This window comes from Solanum dulcamara, chromosome 6 (genome assembly GCF_947179165.1).
Source record: "Solanum dulcamara chromosome 6, daSolDulc1.2, whole genome shotgun sequence".
NCBI classification, from domain to species: domain Eukaryota; kingdom Viridiplantae; phylum Streptophyta; class Magnoliopsida; order Solanales; family Solanaceae; genus Solanum; species Solanum dulcamara.
This window is the reverse complement of record NC_077242.1, coordinates 53780560-53795681: the sequence shown is the minus strand read 5'-3', so window position 1 is coordinate 53795681 and position 15122 is coordinate 53780560.

Below are 15122 nucleotides of genomic sequence, written 5' to 3'. Positions count from 1 at the left end.
CCTGATTCACGTGAATATAAGCCCAAAAGGGGCTATTTTGAGAAAAAATTACCAGGAAAAACACTTTTTAATAAATAATTATTGATTTTAGTAATACTTTTTATTTATTACCATCTATAACAATACAACAACAACAACCCAGTGAAATCCCACAACGTGGGGTCTGGAGAGGGTAAAATGTACATAGACCTGACTCCTATCAAGGTAGGACGACTATTTCCGAAAGACCCTCGCCTCAGTAAAATCATAAAAAGAAGTCAGATAAGGATAAGAATTCAAAGCGATATGACAAAGCAAATAACAAAAGCAACACAGATAAAATAGAGCAATCAAAGTACAGAAAGTTACCATCTACAACAATACATAGCAATATTATGATATATCTACTATGTATTAAAAGTGAATTATGCATGCAATATAAATGTGTTATAAGTGTTTTAAAATATATTATACTTGTTTGGTAAAAAATTGACATAATGTATTATAAGTGTATTAAAGTGTGATAAATATATTATCCATGAATAAAATTTGTATTATATGAGTTTTATAAATTATTCTCGCTAATATATATTAAACTTGTATTAAAACTGTATTATAAATATATTATAAGTGTCCAGTAAAAAATATTATTGTTATAAATGATAAATATTTTCTTATTATAGTATATTTAGGTAGGTTTCCCTTATTTTGAGGGCTGCAATTCAAGGCCCAAAAGGTCTATTTCAGTCGTGAGTTTTTGGGTGCAAATTTGTCACTTGTTTCCAATCTGTTTTGTTACCAAATTTTAGAAAGAAGTTATGTATTATTTTTACTTATTTTCCTAGTTTAAAGGTAATTAATTTAAAAGTTTTTTTATTTGATTTTAGTATTTATTATTTCCATAATAGTAGAATTCGAAATCCATGCTATTTGGGGTATGTTTTTCTTATATATAAGAGTGAATTTTGTTATTTTCAAGACATGATTAAATAGTATTTGAGAGATTTCTTTATTTTATACATTTATGTATGATTACTATGGATTTATCTTACAATCTTATAAGAATTCTTCTTAAGAGGTAAGATCAATTTTTAACTTGATATCTTTGATTTCTATTAACGTACATTAAAAAAAGTAATTAGTCTTATAATAATTATTGTCTCTAATTCTCTGAAATAAGATTTTAGATCACTTTTGATCTAAGTTTTGAATTGATTATATTAGTATCATAAATATTTTTAATTCTTTATTTTGAATACTAAGATCAATTAGGGTTCTTAACATATTATCTTGAAATTTAGGGACTTTATTTTCGAACTTCACATATCTTTATTTCATGTCTTAAATTTTTATATTTTTGTTTTCAGATTTTTTTTTATTCATGTAACCCGATTCGTATTAGTAGTATCAGAGCAGTACGATCAAGGTTCCACTCTTGATAATCTTGAAAGCTTTAAAAAAAGTCTTGATTGCAGTAAAAGTTAAGGGATATAGAAAAAAAGAGCAAAAAAGAGGAAGGAAAAAATTCAAGTTCTTGCAAATTAAAGTTATTTTTAGGATCTTCAGGTTTATTATGTTTCTTGATTACCTACCACAAGAAGAAAAATTAAGAAGAGGGAAATATTTGACATTTTTCTTGGTATGCAAATTGATATTTTTCTTGTCTCATCAAACCCAATTCATCAGGGTATTGGTAAATTCTTTTTTCTTTTTGCATCTTACCTAATAAAATCTTGTTACTAATAGCATTTATATATAAATCTCGAAAGATTAATCCCAAGGCAGTAATTTGAGTGAAAAAGACAACAGAGAGTGAGATCTATAGAGAAGGAAAAAAAACTAAATTAAAAGATATTTATTTTTTGAGAAAAGGGTAAAAAATACTCCTCAACTTTTATTTATTAGTTGACTTTATCCTTACCATTAAAGTAAAATTGTTCTTACCATCGCCGTCTACAAACTTGTCACCCGTACTCCTCTTTTAACGGAAAGCCCCAAATCAACAAAAGTAGCCTGATTTTGCTTAAATTACCCAATTTTAACCTGATCCACCTAACCATATAACCCATTTAATTTATCTTGATTAACATCACTTTTTCAATTATCTTTTCTAATAATTATGTCCAAAACCCCAAATCCCTAAATCAATTCCAATTTCTCACAAAACCACCGCACCTCAGTCTCTCACCGTCCACACTTCCCCGCCGTCATTGCTCCAACATCGCTTTTCCACTCGCCCCTCCACCAAAAAACATCGTCGAACAACTTAGCCTAGTTGCTGCTCCACCGGCGAACCGCTCCCTCCTCTCTCCCCTTTCCCCTTCTCCTCTGGTCTTTCCCTTGCCACCTTCACTGTCTAACCAACACCACTAGTGAATCAGAAATATTATATCATCTCTAATGTATTTTAAAAAATTCCGGTGAAGACGAACATATTTTGAAGATAAGAGCATTGTCGAGGATAGTTTCTTACAAATTCATTTGGGTATTTCCTTTCCAACATCTTCTCCATCCATTCTTTGTTAGAATTTCTGAAATATTCCTCTAAGTTGAACATCTTATACACTATCATCTTCAAGCTAATGATAATAAAGATGATAATTAATATTTCATCTCTATTTTGGCTATAAATTTTCATAAAAATGATAGCAAGATCGATTATGAATCAGTGAGAATGAAAGAAAAAAAATACAAAGCAATTAAAGTCGGTCATAAATAGAACAATAATTATGAAATTTGCTGAAAAACAAAAATGTCTACTGAAAAGTACTCAGAAGCTATAATAATGGAGTTCACCGAAAAATACTCAAAAGAAATCAAACAATATAAAAAGCAGATCAATCAACCAAAATGGTAAAACCACACCAAAACATAATATCAATCCCCTTTTGTGCTTTCCTTGTTTTGTTTAATTTAATTATTTTTTGTGAAACTAAAATTATTGTAGATGAAAATTGAGTCTAGAAAATTTTGAATATTGGTGGTGGCATGGAGGTGTTTGTGTTTGCCGGAGATAGTTGATTAGTCGGAATGAGAGCACTAGTTGGTCAGAAATGGAGTTTGTAGGAGCAGCGGGTTGGAGAGCCAAGTTGCTGTTGGGGAAGATAATATGAGAGAAAACGATGAATGGGTTTGGAGGAGAATATTTATTTTGGGTTAGGTTTATTTAGTTGGGTCAGGTTGAGTTAAAATTGGGAAATTTAAATAGAATCGGGTTATTTTTTTTTATTGATTTAAGACTTTCCATTAAAAGAGGAGTACGTGTCACAAGTTTGCAGCGGCGATGGTAAGAACAACTTTACTTTAACGATAAGGATAAAGTCAACTAATAAATAAAAGTTGAGGGGTATTTTTGACCCCTTTCCCTTATTTTTGATGTTTTCTTGAGATGTCTGAAACAAGTAAGAAAACTGAAGCTATAAATCAAAACGACATCAGCTTAGTTAAAGTGTTGATCACATTATTGGAGAATATGAATGTCACCTTAGCTAGTTTAAGGAGGGAAAATATTTTTCACACGGATTGTGGGATAAAGGGTGATATTTACTCTTATGATTATTGATAGTAAAAATGGTGCTAATGTGGTAAGTTCGTATGTTGTGGAGAAGTTGAAATTTACATGCATCAAATATACTGCTCCTTATAAGTGACATGATTGAATGGTTTTGGAGAGGTTAAGATAACTAACCAATGCATGGATTTTTCGCCATTGGGAGGTACTCTAATATTGTTCTTTATGATATTTTTTCAATGCAAGGTTGTCATTTTATGTTTGGGAGTTCAATTTTAATAGGAATGTGGTTCATGATAGGAGAAATAATAGAGTTTATCTTGAGCTAAATAAAATAAAATATATTCTTACACCTACAACTTCATCCCAACTTTATGAAGACCAGAAACGTGTGAAAGAAGCAATGAAAAATGTTGAAAGAGAAAAGAATGAGAAGAGTAAGAGAGTGCACTCTGAAATTTCAAGAGAGGACAAAGGAGAGGGTATGTTATTGATGAGTTGGTATTTTATCAACTCCTTAGACTCAAATTCATGAATTATTGCCATGTTTTAATTCTAATTGAGGGGATTTTAGGTACTAGTTCTCTTATGTGTAGATATTCTTTGAAAAAGTCAAGTTTGAAGGATTTGAAGCTTGAAATCACTGAAGCAAACCAACGAAGGAACCGGCTTCCCACAGGAGCTAGTTGGCGTCTCACCGGTTAAATGCTAGTTGGACTGGAAGAAAGTTGTCTAAGCATTGATGATTCATTGACGCTGCACACTTTTTTGATTGGGGATTAATTATGTATGAATCTATTATTATCTTGAAGTTTTAATTTAAAAATCAATGGTTGCAAACATTGGCTGAGCTCTCTTACACTATTTTGACTTGAGAAAGCAAAATAGAGTTGGGTAAGACTTCATTAGTGAGGACTTGATGAAATTAGTCATTGGATTAGAGCTAGAGATAAAATAATCCAACTAATTTCCCATTTAAGGATATGAGCTAGGAATAGTCTATCCACTAAAGCAATGTTTGGTGTTTTATTGATAATGATCTAGTAGTTCGAGAGAATCCAATGGATATACATTTGATAGTTTGAGAGAATCTAACATATAGACGTTGGATAGTTCTAGAGAATATCAAATGTAGCCTAGATCAAATGTTATCCATGTATTAACCAATTTGTTCCTTGATTAAGTTTTATCTATTTTATTGAAACTTCATTAAAATGCACACACCCCTAGTCGTTTCCAACCTTGGTAGAATTTATTTGTGTTGTCTCCTTGCTATTGATAATTAATATTGATTGTTTCTCGTTGTTCCCTAAATCCCTCCCCCTCCTCCCCATTTTATATATACACTTGTTGGGAGTACAAAGTACTAATATTTTTTAGGTTGAGAAATCAATTTGAGAGTGATTTCATCCGCCAATCCTTGGGAATTCGACCCTAACCTCATAAGTTGGGTTTTATTTTACATATGATCGGCTATGTCTTAAAAATAGAACATAATTGTGAATTATAAAAAATGACGCTATTGCCCGGGAATTGGCTAACAATTGCCTCTAATTGTTTTTTGAATTTAAACTTTTGTGCATTTTGTGTTCTTGTTACTTTTTATTTTGTGTTGTTTTTCGAGAAAAAGGGCAAAGATGAGCCACATACATAATAAAGTGTGACCAATTTTACCAATGAGAAGGATGCTGATCCCATTGATCTAGGTGTTACGGGATTTATTTGTCTACCAACTATGATAGGGATTCCAGTTTTGTAAGTCACAATTCCCATGCTGCACCTTCTATAAATGAAAGAACTATTCGGAGGGTAAGTAGTGGAAGATACGAACTTAAGCCCTTGCAATTTTATGAATGTGTGTCTTCCTTTCAAAATGAGGAACATTAGCCAAAAATCTATTACACAAAGGTTGTTCCTTTTCTCATTGACTAGAGAAGCCACTTCATGGCTTGATGAGTTGCCTCAAGGTTCAATTACTTCTTGGACCGAACTACAAACTGTATTCTTTGAGAGATTCTTTTCCACCTTGGAGATGCTCAAGTTGAGGGACGAGATTACAAACTTCTGGCAAAATCCAAAAGAACTTCTACATAAAGTGTGGTTGTGATTTAAAAAGAAAGTGACAACGTGTTTGAGGTATGAATTGTTGGATGGAGATGTGTTGCAATATTTTTACTGTTTCTTGAGTCCTTGAAATAAAGAGACCATTAATGGCTTAGTAGGAGGAGCACTTATGGATCAATTATTTAGCATTACAAAAGTAGAACTTGAAAAGATCATTAAGACCAATCAAGCTTGGAGTACATGAGGAGCCGAGGGGGAAACGGGTATCACCTCTGCTAATGCTTATGAGTAGCACAAGAAAAAATATGATGAAAGAGAGAAACAAGTGATAGCAGTGACCAAATTTTTTTGAATCTTGCATCAAAAGCAATAGAAACAAATTTGAAAAGTGTGAGTGTGATTAATTCATTGAATGAAGTGAAGATGGATAGGGCTAAGATTTATTTTTTAAGGAACCAAAATCAAGTGATAAAGAGAGAGAGAGAGAGAGAGAGCCAAGAGAAGGTTTCTCTCTCTTATCATCTAAGAGCAAGACATGGCTCTTGAAGGAGAGAGAGAGAGAATCAAGGTCGGAACAAGATTGAGCTTCACCGGAACCAAACAAGAAATGGTTGTATACTCAAACATTGAAAGGATGTTAGAATAAGTTTAGGAGAAAGTGGTTTCAATAGATGTAGAAGTGAAGGAATTGAAACATACCTTCTATCTCTCACTCAAACAGTTGAGTTTCATGCTATCTCGATCGAACACTTAAAATAAAAAATAAATAAAATCTCATTCCAAATGCACTTAAGATCACAAACTGAAATGAGTGAGAAGATCACAAAGAATGAGAGTACTCAACTCAATTGAGCAACACTCAACTCAATTGAGCAATGATAAGTCACAAAAAAAAGTTCAAGCGGGGTGCCAATAAGGGAAAAAACCACATGGACAGCCAAACCACCCATGAGGTATAGTTCTTATTTATTAGATAAATTGGAGTGGCTTAGATGAGTGAATTCTTATAAAAAGTTTCATGTTGATGTTGGAGTCTATTAATGTTCATGTACCCACCAAAGAGGTTTATGCCTCCATGTCGATTAATGCTCAATTTGATAAACCCTTCCACACTAACAAGCCCTTTTGATATCAAAGTAGTAGTTACAACACAATATTGTAATGCCATTATGACAAATGGAGGAACTATGATGAATAATAAATGTAAGAGGCTTGAATTCATGTGTAGCATTGGGAAGAAAGAGTATGCAAGGGTTGTGTGCGACGTGGAAGCAAAAATGAATATCATGTAATTGACAACATTTATGAAATGCAACCTTGGGCCTTTCTCTCCACCGTGAACAAAGATAGTGATGGGAGATTGATCCGTGAAAGATATTGCAGGAACTCTTCAAATGTCTTGGTAACTGTGAGACTTATCACCCTTCTGGTGGATTTTGTGGTAGTAAGGTTAGAGAGTGATGAAGAGGTACCCATCATTTTGGGGCACCCCTTTCTTTCCACGGGACAAGCACTCGTAAATATTCAAAGAAATGAACTTCAATTGATAGTGAATGGAGAAAAGTTGGATGTTGATACGAGAAAGTATATGATACAACCTATTGACTTGCAATTTGTGTCCCGAGTTGAGAGTGTGCATGACGATGAGGAATGGAACTTTGAAGAGTTGCTTGTGGTAGAACCCTTGCAAGCAGCTTTATTAAATCATGCAGGTGCATATATTAAGGAGTTCAATGAAGTATGCAACGCCTTAGTGGAGATGGGGAGATATTCATACATTCCAAAGAAACTTGACTTGGATCTAAATATTCGACTGACTCCCCATCCAAATCATCTGTGGTTGAATCTTGGTTCTTGAAATAAAGCTGCAGCTCACATATATAAAATATATTTTTCTTGTGAAGAATTTAAACCTTGTCCGGAATTGTGACTATCAAGCTGAATGACACTACTAAAAAGAGCTAAAAACCTATAGAGTCAAAAATGACGAACATCTTCTCTCCAAAAAAATAACGTAATTTACGCTGCTGTCCGTCGTTTCTATTTTTTTTTTTTAGAAAATACGATAGACAATGACTCCTTTTTTATCATTTTTGTGGCAGATTTTTTTGCCAAATATGTATTTATATAATTAATATTTAAATATTATTTATTATGGATAGCAACGCCATCTATCACTTTGAATTAAAAAATAATAATTTATTAATTATTTAATAATGATGACGTTTGTTGTTTTTAATTAATTTTAATTTATTACTATTTTTAAAAAAATCGACAGATAGAGTCGCTTAGTACGTCATTTTTGGTCAAAATGTGTAACGACCCAAAATGTCACTATTTAGGAAGGATGAAAAATTCATAAAAACTTATAGTCTGGACTAGCACCATCCCACAAGAGCAGGCATAATTCTGTTGCAGCGGCGTCGCTCCAGTGGGATGGGAGCCACCAGAGCGAGATGATCAGAGACAGAATTTAAAAAATGCAAAGTCTTATTTTCCCATCTTTTCATTGAGTGCGAAAATAGGTGAAGGTTATCCCAGAAACTCTCAAAAGGCTGCTCTAGGCTTGAGAAGAAGGGATAAGGAGATTTTTAGCTCAAGGAAGGTTACAACCGGTGCAATTCAGTCCTACTTACACTGTCCCATTGTCCGAAAACTAGAATTAGATCTACAATACCTCTCTACAGTTGCTTGGCACCTAGGTAGGCTAGGTTCTCTTAATTGAGTAGCTTTAAACTTGTTCTCATCACTTAATGTAATAGTAATTGACGAGTGATTTCATGTTTAGGCCTTCGGGCATGGAGTATGGGCAGTTACATATGTGGCCTTAGTTGTTAAATCCGATTTATACTATGTGGAAAATAATTATCAGGTGATTTAGGGATGGGTGATGGTTGTTTCCCCCCATCTATATTATTAAGGCCTATTGACTGCCTGTATGCCTGTACGAGAATAAGGGAAATAGTAACGAACCTAATGAAATAACTGTTTATGAGAAATTGTATACTATGAAGATGTTAATTAGCTATATGACTACGTGAGACTTTTCATTGTAATTGTGATTGTGATTTTGGTTGTGGTTGCTTGAGATCAGGTGTCTCATTCAGACACATAATTAAATTGGATATCACGTTTCGATAAAATTTGGATCAGGTGTCACATTCTGATAAGTTATTGGATCAGGTATCACATTCCGACTTGATGTTGGATCGAGTATTATGTTTTGATACACTAACAGTCTGGATATGGGTTCCATGAGAGGACCATTTGGTAATTGTCATTTTGTGAAATAATGTGATTACATGTACAAGGACTGAAGGATTGAGATAGCTACAATTTTTTGATTATAATGTGGTTGTTTGCGGTATTTCCTAGAGTCAGGTATGAGGTTAAGTGTGTTCCATTGGAGAGTAGTTATTGTGTTTTTAAGTTTGTATTTAGTGACTTAGAGTTTGATTATGGGGAGATACTATTGTTGTAAGTGACAGTGAGGTTAGAAACATCTAGTGGATATGGTGGTGGAGTGACTAGGTTCTACCTTGTGAAGAGTGTTTAGTCTAGAATGGTTGGTAAAACCTACTCATAGTGGAAAGCAGGTTAAGGGCCGTGTGGTTGACATATACGATTATGAGTGTAGAAATCTAGCATAGCAGACTTAGTACTAACATGTGTTTTAAGAACTCTTTTATATGATAGAAGGGATAGAACTTAATCTGTATTAGAGTTGGCAGTGGACCAAATAGAAGGGATGAGTGTTAGGATCAAAGAACATTAGGAGGTTATTGGGAGTGGTAAGAGTGGTGCATAAAAGGTTGATGGTGAATTTCTTAAGGGCATGTTTCTTTCTTTTGATTCCTCTATATTATGCGGTGGGTTAGGTTGATCGATGATGCCTACAATACATATTGTTTGTAATTAGACTACTCTTACTTTGCCATTTGACATAGTCTGGTTGCAGGGTCACTGATGTTTCATAGGTAAGGATGAAGACGGTCTCCAACAACTTCTACTCTTCCTTCTTTGCGGTGGGAGTTATGTCATGCTTTATTTTGCACATACTATATCTTAATAGCTCTTGTACCTGTTTAGACTAGATCTTTTGGGGTGTTAATTATTTTATTAATTCAGTTCCTGGTTTTTTCATAAATCAGTATCTTGAAATTTCATGGATTTTCCATTTTAATTCTTATTTTTGTAATTTTCTACATAAGTTAATCGGTTTGAAATTAAGGGTTCTCCTACTTAGGTATTAGAGAGGGTGCCAAATTGGCATTAGAGCCCAGGTTACTGGTCTCCAAGTATAAGAGCAAGTGTGGAATATACTTATGCGGATTGGTGTGTTGATGTCCACATCTAATCTTCAAGAAGCTATGAAGCATTCTAGGAAGTTGTTCCATTTCTTCTGTCTTTTCTTGTGATTTGTCACTTGTAGTATTGGTTGAGTATAATTGGTATCTCTGAATTATAATTAGTATATAAATGAAGTAAACTTGATACGGTTGTTGTTGCTGAAGGGATAAAAGCAAGGGAAATTGGAACCTAGAAGGTTTCAATTGGTATCTGGACTTAGAGGCTAAGTAAATGTATGGATGATCAAATAATGGTCACCCGTGAAGTAAATTAAATTAAATAAATTTTCTTTCTTGTGTGATATATTCTTGAATTATGATTATATGTAGAGTGTTGCCCAAATAGCTGCCAATGTGTGAAGTGTACTTCTTTGAATGATATGGTGTGATTATGTGCTTCGTGTTGCATGAAATACCCTCCATGGTGTGAAGTGTGCTTGTAGTTGAAACTATGTGACATATGATTTCTTAGATTTATGTGAACTTGTTGACAAAAGAAAGGTCATAACTTGGTTATGTGCAATAGTCTAGAGATAAACTATAATGTGAATAATGAATGAATCTTTAACGTGTTATATGACATACTGTGTGAGGGAAATTAAACTCTTAATTGTTTATGGACTTACCAATCATGAAGATGGTAAGGGAAATGAGTGATTTGGGACTATAGAAAAACTCTGATTTCAACACAATCGGAATTGGTTGGGGACCATGTCAGAAAAGGGGTTTTATTGCATAATAGCGGAATTGTTGTCTGAAAGATTTTCTTAACATATTTCATAACTGGTTTTCCATAATGTGATTAGTAGGCGTATTTTTCTTTTTGAGGTGTGAATATTGTTATGCCAAGATAATAGGGAAAGTCTTTTGTATGTTTAGTGATGGGTTCGACTCTTGAATAGACTCCGCCGAATTCTACTAGGAGAGTTATGTTCTGGCAAAGTCATGACCCCGGGGAGCCAATAAAAAACTCTAGAAATAAGGAGAACTCCCAGGAAGAGGGTTCCTAGAAACTGACCCCGTCAGGTTCGCTGGGGAGAGATTATCCCGCCAGGGCAGGAACGCCAGACCGGGAATGGTCCAGAGCGGGACAGGGCGAGAAAGAATCTCAGGCCTGTTTCCCTGTTTTTCCCCCTATTTTGCCTATTGATTCCAAATCATATATTGGCTAATTCTTATGCTCTAATTAGTACTCAATAGTAGAAGAGTAAGTTATAAGTAGTCTAACATTCAATATCAGCTACGAGAATTAGAAATTTAGCATCCGGGTACTTACAAAAATATAAGAAAAGCATTAAGGAAATAGAAATATTATCTATTACATGCCCAAATGAGGCAAACCCAATCAACAAAAGTTTTCTACCTAGAGGGAGGGGGAGTGTTATCATCTAAGTCGAGATCCTCTAGGGAATGCTCTCCTATCCAGGTCACATTCATAAAAAGGTACTCCGCAAAATCCGTCAGATCTAGCATGGAGAGCTCCCTCTGGAGAGCAACGCAAGAGAAGATCAACTTAATGGTTTTCCACATATGGTCCATCAATCGGTCCCTTTCTACATTCTTTTTTTCTCCCAGCATAATTGGCAGTGGAGTATCTTGACCTTGAGGGCAGTGAAAAGTGCCACTAGAGTTGAGGTACAGACATGGGTATCTCCCAACCTCATTCAGACGACAGCTAAGTCCTCCTCCACATGAGACACTGAAAGTGATGGATGAGACTGGTAGGAAGGGCCTGTTCATCCTCATCATCCTCTCCCTTGTCATCTTCCCCTACTGCCCTGCTGCTCCTGGCTTCGCTCAGCCTTATCTTCTTTTGTCCCCTAGAAAAAGCCTGCTCAATCAAGAGAGGATGAAAATGGGGATCCATGAGGAGTACCTTATCAGAGTCCAATAGTGGCACCCCCACCTGCTTGCACATTGCTATCACCAGCCCCGGAAGGAAGAATGCCTTCTTGTTCCCTTTGTAGAACATCTTCCACTCAAACACTATTTGTTCCCCCACATTTACCCTAATCCCGTGCATTGCACAAGATACCACCAAAGCCCGAGGAAAGGTCACATTTGTGCAATTGCCCAATAGGCAGATCTTTCTAGATACCAAGTGCAACCATCTCTTAGCATCTATTGACCAATAGGTACTCATGATGCCCTCTGTAGTAGCTCAGTAGAATCATTCCTGGCGCTTATCCTCAAAAAGTGTGTCTCAAAGAAAAACTAGGTACATCTCTCTGAGTTTGGTCTCATACTCAGTATTAAAGACCTCAGGAACTTCGAGCTCTACATTTATGAATTATGTGCTCATGGGAACATCCACCCCTCTGATGCGGATGGCAAGATATGGGTCTTTCCAGTGAACAGTATGGAGTAAGGCATAAAACTTCCTCACCCAGACTGAGCACCAAGTAGGGGAAGTTTCGGTCAATGGGTCCAATCGAATTCCTCCAGTCGGGCATGAAATGCGAGTGCCTTCTTAACTACGCCCAACATGTGGAAGCCTTTCTCATATAGGATTTTTTTTTCCGATAGTCATGGTGCCTCTCTCATTATGCGGCATCAAGAAATCAGACAAAGGGCAAGTTTTCTTCGTTGATTCTTTCCATTGTTGATCAAACTGCAATTTCATCATAAGTGCACGTTAGGACTCTGTGAAATTAGACAATCCCTAGCAAAAGAAAAATTTCCAATTGAAGTGTCAAGAGGTCATTGTCTCACAAGATCCTGCCAGAGTGGCCAGGATCCCGCCATAGCGGGATGAAGACGTCAGAGCGGCCTTCATCTAGGTTGAACTTCAGGGAGGCAATCACCCCTTTGCCCTAAAACTTTATTTTTCATTAAAGTTTTGTCAGATTAGAGTTTATAAAGTACCCTAATACCTAAATATGCAAAGATTCTAGCATTTTAACTCCTAAATAGTGCACAAATCTCAGTTCTTGGACAAGAAGACTATTCAATTTCTCCTACCCATTTCAGAACCATTTTAGACATATTTCTTCCATAAACCTTATGCTCAGAACATTGTGGAGACGTTTTTAACATAGGGGAAGTGCCCATGCTATGTTTATCTTATCAAACCAAGCAAAACATTAAAACTTAGAAAAACTACCCCAAGTCCCTTTCTACTCAATCAATTCTTAACATACTATTATTGTTAAGTAAGTAATGAAGCAATCAGAGGAAGTGAGATCCTTACCTTAAATTTGACATTTAGAGCAAAGCGTTTGAGAGAGTTTTGGAGAGTGTGAGGGTAAGTATAAGAAAAATGGGGAGAAACCATTCCTCTCCCCTCTAAAATGATCCCTAGATCCCTCTAAAGCAGCAAGATCCCACCCTATAGGCCTCGCCCGGATAGATGCTATCCACCACAGTGGGGTCAGTTTGGCAGAAGGGGGTTGTATAATTTTGACTGATTAGTGTTGTTCTTCTAGATCGGCCCTTTTCCTAGGTCCTTTTCATGATTAAGTCATGGGATACGTGGTTCTTCATTTTCCATGATGAGTTAACCATTAGTTTTGAAAGTACTCTAATCAACTCGTGCCTATTCCTCTACTTATGATGAATGAGGAGTTAATTGGTATCTATTGTAATGATCCAAATCATCGTTATTTAGAAATGATGAAAAGTTCGTATAAACTAAGTAGTCTGGAACAACACCATCCCGCTAAAGTGGGCATAATTCCGCTACAGTGGTGTTGCTCCAATAGGATGGGGGCCGCCAGAGCGAGATGATTAGAGACAGAGTTTAAAAGATGCAAAGTCTTATTTTCCTCTCTTTTCCCTAAGTGCGAAAATAGGTGAAGGTCATCCCAAAAACCCTCAAAAGGCTTCTAGGCTTGGGAAGGAGAGAGAAGGAGATTTTTAGCATAAGAAAGGTTACAACAGGTAAAATTCAAGCCTACTTCCATCGTCCCATTGTCCGTAAGCTAGGATTAGAGCTACAATACCTCTATACAACTGCTTGGCGCCTAGGTAGGCTAATTTTTCTTAATTGTGTAGCTTTAAACTTGTTCTTATCACTTAATGTAATGGTAATTGATGGGGGATTTCTTGTTTAGGCCTCCGGTCATGGACTATGGACAGTTGCATGTGTTGCCTTAGTTGTTAAATTTGATGTATACTATGTGGAAAAGAATTGTCAGGTGATTTAGGGGTGGATGATGGTTGTTTTACCCCATCTATGTTATTAATGCCCTTTGACTGCCTGTATGCCTATACGAGAATAGGGAAATAGTAATGAACCTAACGAAATAACTATTTTTGAGAAATTGTATACTATGATGTAACTACATGAGACTATTCATTATAATTGTGATTGTGATTTTGGTTGTGGTAGCTTGGGATCGGGTGTCCCATTCAAACACATAATTATATTGGATGTCATGTTATGATAAAATTTAGATCGGGTGTCACGTTCTGACAAGTTATTAGATTAGATGTCATGTTTCGACATATTATTAGATTTGGTGTCACGTTTTAAACATTAACAATATGGGTATGGGTTCCATGAGAGGACCAAATATGTGTTAATGGTTCAATGAAAGGACCATTTGGTAACTGTTATTCTGTAAAATAATATGATTGCACGTGCAAGGACTGAAGGATTGAGATAGCTAGTTGATCATGCCCATTCTATAAACTGATTCAAGTTATTGGGAGTGGTAAGAGTAGTGCATAAAAGGTTGGAGGTTATTGGGAGTGGTAAGAGTGGTTCATAAAAGGTTGGTGGTAAATTTCTTAAGAGGATGTTTTCTTTCTGTTGGAGAATATGCAGTGGATATCGGGTTAAGCGATGATGCCTACTAGTACGTATTTTTTGTACTGATACTACTCTTGCTATAAAACTTGATATAGTTTGGTTGCAGGGTCAGTGATATTTTATAGGTAAGGATGATAGTCTCCAACAACTTGTACTCTTCCTTTCTTGCGGTGGGAGGTATGTCATGCTTTATTTTGTACATACTGTATCTTAGTAACTCTTGTATCTGTTTAGACTAGATCCTTGGGGGTGTTAACTATTTTATAAATTTAGATCCTTGTTTTGACATAAGTCAATTCCTTGTAATTTCATGGATTTTCCATTTTAACTCTTATTTTCGTAAATTTTTGCATAACTTAATCGGTTGGGAATTAGGGTTCTCCTACTTAGGTATTAGAGTAGGTGCCCGTACGGCCTGGTGGGTTGGTTGTGACAAAATATTTGTTAAACTTTTTTTGTAAATTGA